Source organism: Lactuca serriola, chromosome 2 (genome assembly GCF_051521515.1).
Source record: "Lactuca serriola cultivar US96UC23 chromosome 2, Lser_US96UC23_V15, whole genome shotgun sequence".
Lineage (NCBI taxonomy): Eukaryota > Viridiplantae > Streptophyta > Magnoliopsida > Asterales > Asteraceae > Lactuca > Lactuca serriola.
The window spans coordinates 199449099-199461558 of NC_136409.1; positions in this window are offsets into that span (position 1 = coordinate 199449099).

A 12460-nucleotide genomic window follows, 5' to 3' on the forward strand; every position below is an offset into this window, starting at 1 on the left:
GACTACATAACTTTTGTAAGGAAAATATTGGATTTTTCTTGGTAACATACATCTCTTTACAAAGATCGATTTTCAAACTCTTACTGTCAAAAGCTTATGAACTCACCAACCTTTGTGTTGACACTTTTCAAAACTACTTGTATTCTCAGGAATTCAGTGAAACAGGAAATCAACCACGTTTTGAGGATGGGACGATAAATCGCCGAACAGTTCATTTTGTATCATAATGTAATTGATTTGAATCATGTAAACATATAGTTTGGTGTAATTTTTTTTCAATTATATTTATGATGGTTGTATTTACTTTGAGCACTATTATACTCGTTGTTGTGATACTCTACATGAAGTCCTCCACCCCCGGACGTTTCCGCCATCCTTGGTTTGGGGGTGTGACATAATGTGTTTTAATGGAATTCATAATTTGTCCTCAAGTTATGGAATTCCAAAAGTTTTTTCTTTTAAATGTTTTTTTAAGAAGTCCTAAGTTACACTTTAGAAGAGTTTTTCTAATAAATGCTTTTATGGATTTCATAACTTGTCCTCAAGTTATGGATTTCCAAGAGACTCTTCATTAAAAGTATTAAACACTTAATTAAAACTCATAAGTTATGAATATCCAAAAGTTTATGAATTGTTGAAAACATGCCCTCAAGTTTTGGAATTTGTAAAGTCTCACACAAACTTTAATTCCATACCCTAGAAGTTTTAAAAGTTAAAATTCTACACTTATACTATTTATAACATTAATGGTTAATTATATATATATATATATATATATATATATATATATATATATATGTGTGTGTGTGTGTGTATAAGAACAAGTTGTTTTACCGTTAGTAGGCCTCATTCACGAAGCCGGTCTATAAGGTGGGTATAAGGTTGTTGCCTATAAAATGGCGACTTAATGGGTGTCCACTCTCACCCACCGCTTGCTTGATCGGTGGAGGGTCGTTAGCCGAATGGGTAGGACAATGACTTTAAATTCTCATTAAAAGTATGATGAATATTATAAAGTAACTAAATGTTTTATTTAATTCCCAATCTTAGTTACTTTAGGAAAAATGTGAATTTGGTGCTAGCCCATGGAATTCACACTGTGTACCTTACCAAGTCGTTGGTGGAGCGTGTGTGGTTAACCGGCACACTAACTTGGACTAGTAAGGACCACGCAGGGTGACTTAATGTTTGTCATAGATCAATGGAGCGTGTGTGGTTTACCGACACATTGATTAGGTGCTAATATTAAGGGTACCAAGTGAATTGGTATGGTTATTCACACCTTGTTTTGTGATCCTCGGCATCCCAGTCACAAAATTTGAGAGGGCACACTCGAGATTGAAACATGCCATTGAAAAGTTCAATGAATCTCAAAAGATCTAGAAATTTCAAATCCAATTAAAACCTAATAAATTATTTCGTTTTTTCATTGTGGAAATTGGTGAATCGTCATTCGCCTACCTTCAAATATTTTATAGCTTGGATTACGACATCCCTCTTCCAAATTATAAAATATTGTGTTGGGTCCTAGCCTTAATATTTCATATTGGGTGTTATATTAAGGATTTTGAATCAACTAACGTGATTTTCTCCCATTATAGATGTTTGGTTCAGACAACTATGATCTTCCCAAATCTCTTGAAGATGGTGTCCCTCAACATCATGCTTCACTTCCTCCACCACCTCCAATTATTCTCCCTTACCCGCAAGTTCTTGAAAGGTTTAAAGTCACTCAATACCTATTGGCAAGCACAGTATATGTGTGCTCACATCTTGGAGATAATGTCACATATTGACAAGCCGGGAGAGTTGGGTGTCAAAGTCCCGTGAAAGTTGGATGTTCAATCACTTTCATAGTAACATAGTGAGTCTTTTTGGGACTACTATGAGACGGACTATGACATGACCCTTAATGATGTTATCTATTTGCTTGGTGTTGTGGAATCAGCAATGATTTGGAACACCAGTAAAGCAAATTTGATTAAAAGAACAACTTCTCAAGTCTACATGGACATTGACAATGGTAGCATTGGATATCTAGAAAAGGATTTCTCTTCCCAATGGAAAGGGATCGGCTATAGTCAACTCGGTTGACAAAATGGTAAAGAAAAAGGCTAAGTCTGAGATAGTCTCACGTGCCATTACCAAAGGGTCCATGTGTTTTGTTGCCAAAGGAAGGGGCATTGGTTGCGAAGCTGCCCTATTCACCTGAAAGGTCATAAGGTTGATCAAGTCAAGAGGTTTGACTCTACTTCGGGTAAAGTCCACTGTCTAACTCTATTAAGTTCCTATTTGGAGATTCTTATTACATAATGTGAATGGGTCACATGCTGATGTTTTTAAGAATCAAAGAAAAGATAGGAAGCTTAAAGTAAGTATATGTTGATTCTGATTGCAAAGGTGGGTTTTCGATCGCATGGTTCGACAATCAGAATTTTGAGCTATTGCTTAAGAGTTATAATATATTGCTTATGAATAGATAACAACAAGGTTTTCATGTGGGTTGTAAGGATAAGTTTTTCCGCAAAGTTTTAAAATAAATAAAAAAAGGTTTTTAATTTTATTTATTTTAAAAATATGCTTATAATGGCATCTGTGGAAAATTGTTGCTTATATGTTTCCAGTAATAGCAATATTGGAAAGTGGATTTGATTCTTTCATTTGTGGTAGTGTCTGAATTTACCAAATGAAGAAAGTTATTCATCACCCAAGTTTCAATTGGATAGAAACTTGGAATCATACAAGTTGTATTGTATGATGAATGAGAATTTTCATATTTGAAAATTAAGACTAATTCTTTGATCACATGTATATGTGAGTCAATTGAAGGACTAAGGAATTAGGTACACTGGGTGTGCGCTGGTCAAGGTCCACCACAAAGATTGAATTGTCATGATTTACTAAAGATTAGTAAATATGATTATACTTATGAGGTTAAGTATAATTCTGTAATATTGGAAAGGTTACAATGCATGACAAAACAAATGAGAAGAATCAAATTAGGCAGAAAGATAAAAGTTTCTCAAATCTGAAAGGATGGGAGAGTACTTTAGTATCATATTTCATGATCATCTTAATGATTATGAAACCATATCACAAATTCATACTCTAAGGACGTCTTAGTGCATTGTTATGGCTAAGAAGAGAGGTCATGAATTGTTGGATTGGTTAAAATCAAGAAGATGAGTCATATTTCGTTCCAAAACAATTCTTAGAGTCATACTCCAAGATTGTAACATTGGTTGACATAAAGTAAGGTTTAAAACACTTATCAAATGTAGTGTAGAATGTTTCTACTCTTGTACATTTGAGATTGGTAAGTTGTGATGTCTTGGATGAGACAAAGACCAACTAAGACCAATTGTGTGAAGTGTTAGTCTTGATAAGAATCCGCACTATCCCTTGAATATTTGTTTTGTCAAGGAATGGTTCTTAACTGGGGAAACTTATATGTTAAGGGGACAGTGGGAGCCTTAAAGATCCCGAAAGAGTTTCAAGATTTAATCAAGAGTAAAACATATAATTTATCACTAGCACACGACTTAAGGTTTGTAACCTATCGTGTTGACATAATTCTTATTTCTGTACATACTTCAAATAAGTTGAATTTGCATGTGAGTTATCAGAGTTCAACTTGGAAGCATTGGTGGGCCTTGTGCTACCAAGGTGACAAGAAACTAAGACTGAACAAGTTTAATCCATGTAAGGCTGAATTTGTCACTAACCTTATCTTGTGATTACGGTTTTGACAAATTTACATGGATAGGAACTCATACACTATAAAATCTAAGTGTCATAAGGTTTCTCTCCGATTCATGAAAATGATGGTGAAGAAACGCTTTCACTAAGTAGATTTTTTGTAGATATCAATTGTGTTATTTGCATTTTCAAAAGTCGTTAGTGGAGTGCGTGTGGTTAACCGGCACACTAACATGGACTTGTGAGAAATGGAAAATGGCTAAGCAATTGAGACTATGATTACGACATCCCTTTTCATAGTCCTGAAAATTCTTTAGACACACATGTGAGCTATCTAAGAAAGGGTGTATGAATCTAAATTTCAGAAGTCCATCAAATTTCTGGAAATATGTCAGAGCTAGTGGGAGCATAAGTGTTATGTTGATAATCATCATGTTAGTGGGAGCATGATTATTACGTTTAGTGTTGCAAGTTAGCAATGTTAATTATAGAAAACAAAGTTTCAATTCGTGAAGTTGCAGGGGTTGAAAAGTTGTTTTGCTATAATTAAGGGAGAGGAAATTATACTTCATTTCAATTCTAAAGCTTAGATTGAGATTTTAATCATCTTTAGTCAAGAATATATATATATATATATATATATATATATATATATATATATATATATATATGAATTTTATGTTGGAATGGTTCAACTTGAAGAAATTCTATATATATTGCGTTTTCAAAATTCGATTATGATTACGGCATCCCTCTTCATAGTTAAATTTTGAAAACATGGCAAATAAAAAAAAATATTGTAGCAAAAGACTGGTCTAGTATCATGTCTTTATGTCAAACATCATGGATCGTGTCCCATATGCTTCGGATATAGGATCGATTGCATGTGCTATAATATTCATCTTTTCTAAATTTTCCAAATGCTTAAGGCATTCAGAAGGGAAAAGTCTAGAACTGGATATGACTAAAGTGATTAAGCAATTATCGAGGACAAATCTGAGGTTCGCCAAAGATTGGTTGCTCAGGGACAGTTGGAAGTATGATGTAAGTTGTCGGAAAGGACCATATTGATATATTCTGAAAAGAAGTAACTCTTGTTCGGAAGTGATAGTCAAAATAGGACTATGGAAATGTCTCCATAGGTGGAAGTTATTCAATCTATGTAAGATTAGAAAACCTTAATGCAAGAAGGATGTTCAAAGCAATGTACTTTGAATATGAGACTTCCGTTCCATAGAAGTTGACCTTCTTTGGAATACTCTGTAATGATTGGTGACAAGGTTTTGGTGACTTTGTGCATAATCATTACAAGAGGAACATTGCATAAAAGCTTAAAATCTAACAGTTTTTTGGTAAATGATAGGAATCGGGGATTCTCACATTTACAATAAGGATTTGGGATTGTGAAATGAGTATCATTGGAATCATGTTCAATTGATCTACATCACAATGTAAGGATCATAGACAAACATAGTGTGCATACTTGGAGTATGGCATAACTATTGTTTAGAAAAACAAAGTGTACATGCTAAGAGCATGGGACGACTGTTGTTTTTTTATTCAAGTCTTAAGTTGATTGTTTGAAACATTATACAATGAATAATGTGTAATCAATATGGTGATAAATAAAAGGTGGCTCTATTTATATTCAAAAGGGTTCTGAGACCATATTAGATTCGATTATTATTGTGTTTCACTTTGCATGTTTTGACTTCCAAAATAGCTAGGTTATTCTTTCCGAATGACTAAGTTATTTAAACACTCCACAGTCGTTCATATGTTGGAAGTAGGTATGAATCAAGACTGTCATGAATCGAGTTTGTAGATGGCTAAATGGGTTTAGTCATAGCAATGGTTTCTACAACATTCATGAGTGCTCATAAGTTATGAGTATTGGAATAAACCCACGCTCACTTGTATCACTTCATGGAATTTATCTCGAGTGATCGTGAGACGGTAATATCATATAAATCTTCAAACCTAGAGATATGAGTTGTTACCTATGAGTTGGTTGTGCATTGATTGCACGTAAACGCATCAGTAACTTGATGTTATAAAACGTGCATTTGTGTACAATTCAACAAGTAGTAGAACAAGCATATGAGTCGAAGTTTATCTGTTCCTTCTATAAATAGAAGCGATATCTGGGCCCCTCGATGATTTTGTTGTTACCTATGTACCGGCCGGTCAGAACTAAAATTGATGTGTTCAATTAAGTTCTTTGTCAAACAAATCGAAAATCGGGAAACAAACTGTTGGACAATAAGTACGACGTTGTTCCATGTATTTGTCCAGCTGATATCATGAGAACAGAGGATTATATGATCACTTATCTAAAATGGCGCTTCATAGTTCAACAGAGTTTTCGAGAGCTACGATTGCTGGTTGGTTCCTGAAGTAACATACACAAATATAGTTATTAGACTTATCCAAGTGGGAGTCTGTTGGATAAGGTGTCTAAGTCCATAACTTATTTGGTACATACTTGACCCGACCTGGCATGGTCCATTTGGGTTGCACTTCACCCAAACGATTTATGGATAATTTTATGAGAATTGTATACTTACGATTTATTAATATATTATAAGTTATAATATATTAATATGAAGTCATGTTATTTAATTAGTTTTAGTCTTAAATTAATTATGAATTAATTTAGAGATTAAAAAGAAGACTGATTAAATTATGGGCTATTATATTTTATATAGTGTGGGCTAATACTCATTTGTTAATGGGCTAAGCTAATATGGAAGTCCATGGATGATCCATGGAGCTTTTAACCCATGGATCCTTGGAAAGGAAAAGACATGGGTTATTAGGGTTTCACCCTAACCATGCACACTATATAAAGAAGCATATGATGCAAGAAATGAGACACTAGTTGTGTGAGACTTAGTGGTGGCCGATTTCATAAGAAAGTATACTACTCTCTCAAAGTTTTCCAAGTGTTTGTGGTGATTTGTGATTCCATTTGAGGCATTCACACTATTGGTGCTTGGCTCTCAAACTCCAAACAATCAACCATCATCAAAAGGTATGTATTTCTACTAGTACTTTTATGATTCATAATCCTTATGCTATGCTAGTTAGAAAGAAACCTTGGAAGTTATTATTTGCATGTATTTTAGAAGAAAACATAGATCCAAGGTTTATTAGGGTTGCATGCACACTTAGGAAGTGTTAGATTGCTCAAAACCCAACAGAAGTTTCATGGATGGGTGGGTCGTGAGTGGTCGAGAGCCCAATTATGAGATATTTAGTATTCCTCTAGGAGTTAGGATTGAGCGCTCACTATGTTTGTATATGGTTAGGGTGTTGTGGTGATACTTGAGACAAATATGGGTAGGTGTGGAAGGTAGAAAGGGCCCGTACTACTGAAAGCACAGGACCCATACGCGTAGCAAGGAAGTCACAACCCCTAGGGTTGGGTTGGGAGTAGGTCCCCTGTCATCATATGGATTATTAGAGATCTTTCTGGTGTCTTACCAGAATGGTGCTTACGAGACGTCTTGAGACCGAATCCTAGTTAGGATCGGGAGTTGGCAGCCAAGATAGGCCAGTATAGTCAGAGGATCGTGTCAGTGAGATAATCCGGTAGGAGGTGATCAGGGTTGTCCGGGGACAATTTCCAGAGATGTTTGTGCCTATTAAGACTTCCATGGTTAAGTATTTCGACAAGCGCTATGCAGCCGTTGCCGAGACGATTGTCGCGACAGCTATAGCAACTGTAACGACGATAGGGGGAGGAGCTGGGTAAGCTTTCCAGTACTGGGATTTGTTACAGGGACATATTCTGATGAGCAAAGGGCTGCATTTATATGTGATTAGGGAGATGTTCCATACTCGATACATTCTACAGGTTGAGCGGGAAATGCTAGTATAGGAGTTTGTAGATTGAGGCTTGATCCTAAGGCTTGAGAAATGATTAGGGCTCCTTTGGATCCTTTTATAGAGTTTATGGCCCAAGAAGGTTCTTTGGCCGTAAACTCTATTTTGTTCATGATTTCTTGATGAATTCTAAGTGTAAACTAGTTGATTCAAGAATATATCACGCTAAGACAAGAGTACTTACAGTGTAGAAGCTTGAAAGGGTGCTTAAGGCTCAATAACACTAGTGTGTGTTCTTGGTGTTCTTGGTGAAATGATGAACACTTGATTATCTATCAAATGAAGAGATTTCACGGATGAAATCATAAACAAACACTAGATAATGAAGTTTATCAACTAATCAAGGAAGAAAACACTTACTAAGTTGAAGATCTATTGAAGAACTTGGATGATACTTGAGAGAAAAGAGTTCTAGGCTTTAAAAATGGAAATAATGACATAAAATGACCTAGTGTCATATTTACCCTAGAGTTTACGGCGATAAACTCCATGTTATGGCCGTAAACTCCAAACTCTTGGAGTTTTTAGACATAACTGATGCATACTTTACCCTAAAGTATCCTCTCTCCAGTTATCTCTTGCAGTACTAGGCTTTAGAACACTCAAACTGACTCCAAAACTACTAAAATTTAGCAATTGAAATTTTGACTTTGATTGAATGCTGGGATTGATATACGATAGAAATTTCGAGTTGTCACGTCATCCCCCCGTTAGAGGGAATTTCGTCCCAAAATTAGAGTTTAAGCAAATAAGTAGTTACAAATAACTAAGTAAAAAGACGAGGATATTTTAATTTCATTTGATCCTCGCGCTCCCAAGTGAATTCAGGTCCTCGCTTGGCGTTCCAGCGAACCTTCACTATCGGGATACGGCTTTGTATCGTTTGCTTGACCTCTCGGTCCATGATCTCTATAGGTTCTTCCACGAAGTTGAGGCTCTCGTTGATCTCGATCTCGTCGAGTGGGATTACAAGAGTCTCGTCGGACAGACACCGGACAGACACTGGAGTAGCCCCTGGCACTAAGTCGATTCTGAACTCGACTTGAAGTTGCGGTGGTAATCCCGGTAGTTCTTCCGGAAAGATGTCGGGAAAGTCGCGTACTTCTGGAATGTTATGAATTTGCTTCACCTCTTGACTCGTATCGACGATGTGTGCAAGGAATGCATGATATTCCTTATGCAAGCAATTTTGAGCTTGGATAGACGAAATGATTCGAAGGTTCATACTAGATTTTTCGCCAAAGATAACTAGAGTTTCCTTGTTAGGGAGGTTAAGACGAACTGCTTTCTCAAAGCAGATGATGTCGGCACGACAATGACTTAACCAATCCATGCCGATTATGACGTCGAAACTCTTAATTGAGACCGGCATGAGGTCTGTTTGGAAAGAATGACCATCTAGAGTTAGAGTACAACCTACGTATATGCAGTTAGTACTTTCCGTTTTCCCGTTTGCCATTTATACAGTGAATGATTCGTCTAGTGTACGTGGTTTTCGTTTAAGTAAATGAACAAATTTCTGGCTTACGAAGCTTCTCTCTGCTCCGTTATCGAATAATATGCATGCATATAATTTATCAAGGAGAAACGTACCAGTAACTATTATAGGATCAGCTACGGCTTCCTCGTGGCCCATAGCCAAAACTCGTCCCACTCCGCCGTTATTCACTGCCTTCGGGCAGTTCCTTTTGTAATGACCCACCTCGCCACAACCGTAGCAAGTTTGGCCCACACCAGCATTGGGAACTTGAGTGTTCAGCCTTGCAAGTGTCTTGCAAAAATGGGCAGTATGTCCCTTTCTGTTGTAGTTTGAGCACTGCATCTCCCGACAAGGTCTGTTGTGGTGGAAGTTGCATTTGTTGCACTTCGGAAGGTTACCCACATAAGGCTTTGCTGGGAAGGGGTTAGTGGGTACAATAACAACATTTACTGTAACTAGTTGTTGTTTCTTTGAGGATTCTTTTGAAGACCCTCCTTTCCTCTTGTTCCAACCTTTCTTCCTGTTGTTGTTGTTTTCCTTTTGTTGATCGGGTGTAGCAATTGTTGCGTTCTGGTAGTTTCCATGATCAATAATAGATTGTGCCAGTTCTTTAGCACTGTCAAAAGTAACAGGCCTTGAAGTTAACACACTTGACTAAATCTGGGGAGACAGTCCCCAAATATCTCTCTCTATTTTGTTACTCTCAAGAGCAACTATTTCCGGGCAAAGAATTTCCAGATCACAAAATCTATTGGTATAGGTTGAAACGTCAGAATCAACCATCTTAAGATTCCAGAGTTCCTGCTCGATTTTTTGAATTTCCCCACGTGGACAGTACTCTCTCATCAGCATGGCTTTCAAGTTCTCCTAGCTTATTGAATTTGTTACAATTAGAGTCAGTGACTTAACGTGGCCATTCCACCAAGTCAAAGCCCTGTCAGAAAAGGTACAAGTAGCAAACTTGACCTTGTTGTTCTCTGGGCAGGCGCAGATTTCAAAGACTGATTCTATCTTTTCCATCCACTGCCTCAAAATCATCACCCCTCCAGTTCCATTGAAATTCTTGGGTTTGGCATTTGTAAAATCCTTATAGGTGCACTCTCGTGGTTGCCCATGACTCTCGCCATGGTTGGAGAGAGGTGCACCAATTCCTGATCCACTAGGGACAAGAGTATTGATGTGTGACATGGGAGCCGCTACGGCCGCTGTGACAGCCGCTTGGAGCATAGCAGCGTCGAACTTAGGAGGTGGTGGCGGTGGTGGTGGTGGTGGTATCGGTGTTTTGTTATTATTGCTACGTCTTGGATTTCTACGAGGAGGCATCTTTTAACTTCAAGTTTAAAAGATAGAAACAATGATAAGAATCCAATATCATAGAAACTGAAAGTGTCTTGTGAACTAAGTCACCATAGTTTGATATTAAATGAGAGCATGGATTTCTGAATAGATTAGATAACTGCCAAAATTATTGGTATATAACATGTAAATAAGTTCAGGAAAATGACCTAACTAAAGATCTTACATCATACCATAGGGGAAAATGTTGACAGTCTAGAAGTCTAATAAAGTACTTGAAAGGCAGAAATAATTTATAGACAAGTGCTTCATAGAGCACCAATACAAAAGGTTATTCCTTAAACAAAAAGAAAGGATGAGTCAGACATCTTCTACTGGCTACGAGAATTCCTCGGGCGAACCCTCAGATCTGCCAGTTGACAAACCACGTCCTGAAGATGTCACTCATGAGCTCTCTGATGCACTTGAAGTTCTATCACCCCAACGCGGGATGCAGCTCGCTATTGCTGCAGAGTCTCATTGACTCTCCTAGTCCTTCCCATAGCTTCTTCAAGATGGACGATCCGAACCGTGTTAACACCTGAGTTAGCGTCAATTTCCATGATTCGGCCGATAGCTGCTCTACTTAGCTCAATATTTCAAGCAATCATGCAGACCATAATAGGCAGGACCCGGTCAGCAGAGCCTCCTTCGCTAAGATTGTAAAAGCTTCGGTCTCCATTAAAGGGTAATGGTTGACCCTGCTCATCACTCCATCGATTCAAGTTTGTCGCCCACAAGGGTGTGGGACCTTGAAACGTGGTTCGGGGGTTGAGGTTTGGAGCTTAACCATCTTGGGGTAGGTTGTTGACTTCTATCTCGGAGTCAGAACCATCTGAAAAGCCTTCTACGAGGTGATCATCCAAAGGGATTGGATGGTCATCTTCTGGCTTGTCATCCAGCCATCTAGCATTGCCCTGATTTGGGAAGTATGGGTCTCTAGGGATATGAAATCGAACCATGTTATCTACGCGAGAAGTAGGGATAAAAGAATCAGTTTAAGAGGAATACTAACTAAGATAATTATATTAACACGAAATACTCCTATAGTATTTTAAGTTTATGTTTTGTTCTAATGTTCACATTGTAGTAGTGTTGGTAAGTTTTTAGATTTGTTGTCATACCACAACCATTCCTGGGCATATGCTAATCACTTATCGGAATAGCATAGTAGATCAGGCTATGCCACTCCCAGAACTGACCATACATCCCCAAGCCCGTTTGTGATATTCAACAATCGTAATACTTTTGTTCTGTCCTAATGACACTGATTTTAGTATGAATCCAAGTATTTATACTTAGTTAAATATTTTATTATTTAAAAGTATATACTCTTGGTCAGAGTATTTTAATCCCATTGTATTTATAGTTAGTATATCTTTTATGAGTTGATATACTCAATTCACTATAAAAAATGCTTTGATCCCAATTTGTCACACCCCAAAACCAAGAACGGCGGAAACATTCTGGGGCGGAGGACGTCATGTAAAGTACCATAACAATGCAAAGTAGTAAACAAGCAACAACATCATTCATTGCATTAATAGTAGAGTTTTAATACATGTGTGTTCTTTGTAATGTAATAGACACCAAAAATGAATGATCAAAATAAAAGACGAGACTTGTCTGTGCTCCGTCTTCTCAAAACCTGTCACCAGTACCTGTCTACTGAGGACTTGAGAATACAAGTTATTTTGAAAGCGTAGATCAACATTTAAGCTGGTGAATTCATAAGTATTTTAGTGTCTTTGAATTGTAAAACTCTAAAGAAAGACTTGTAAATGTTTGATGAAAAGTTCGTATAAGTATGAAAACCCTAGAAAATCCCATATTTCCTACTAGTATAAAATGTAGTCTTCTACGAAGACCCGACAGTTTTGGAGGTTTGCTTCTCCGTATGACTGAAGGTTTTTCCCCATGTACAACTATTATTATCAAAATATAGTCTCCCTCATCGTTTATGTGAATGTGTCACAAGATAAAAGTAATAGGGAAAATTATATAATCATTGAAATCATATCCTTTTGTACTAGGATAAACACAACGTGGCAACTCGCC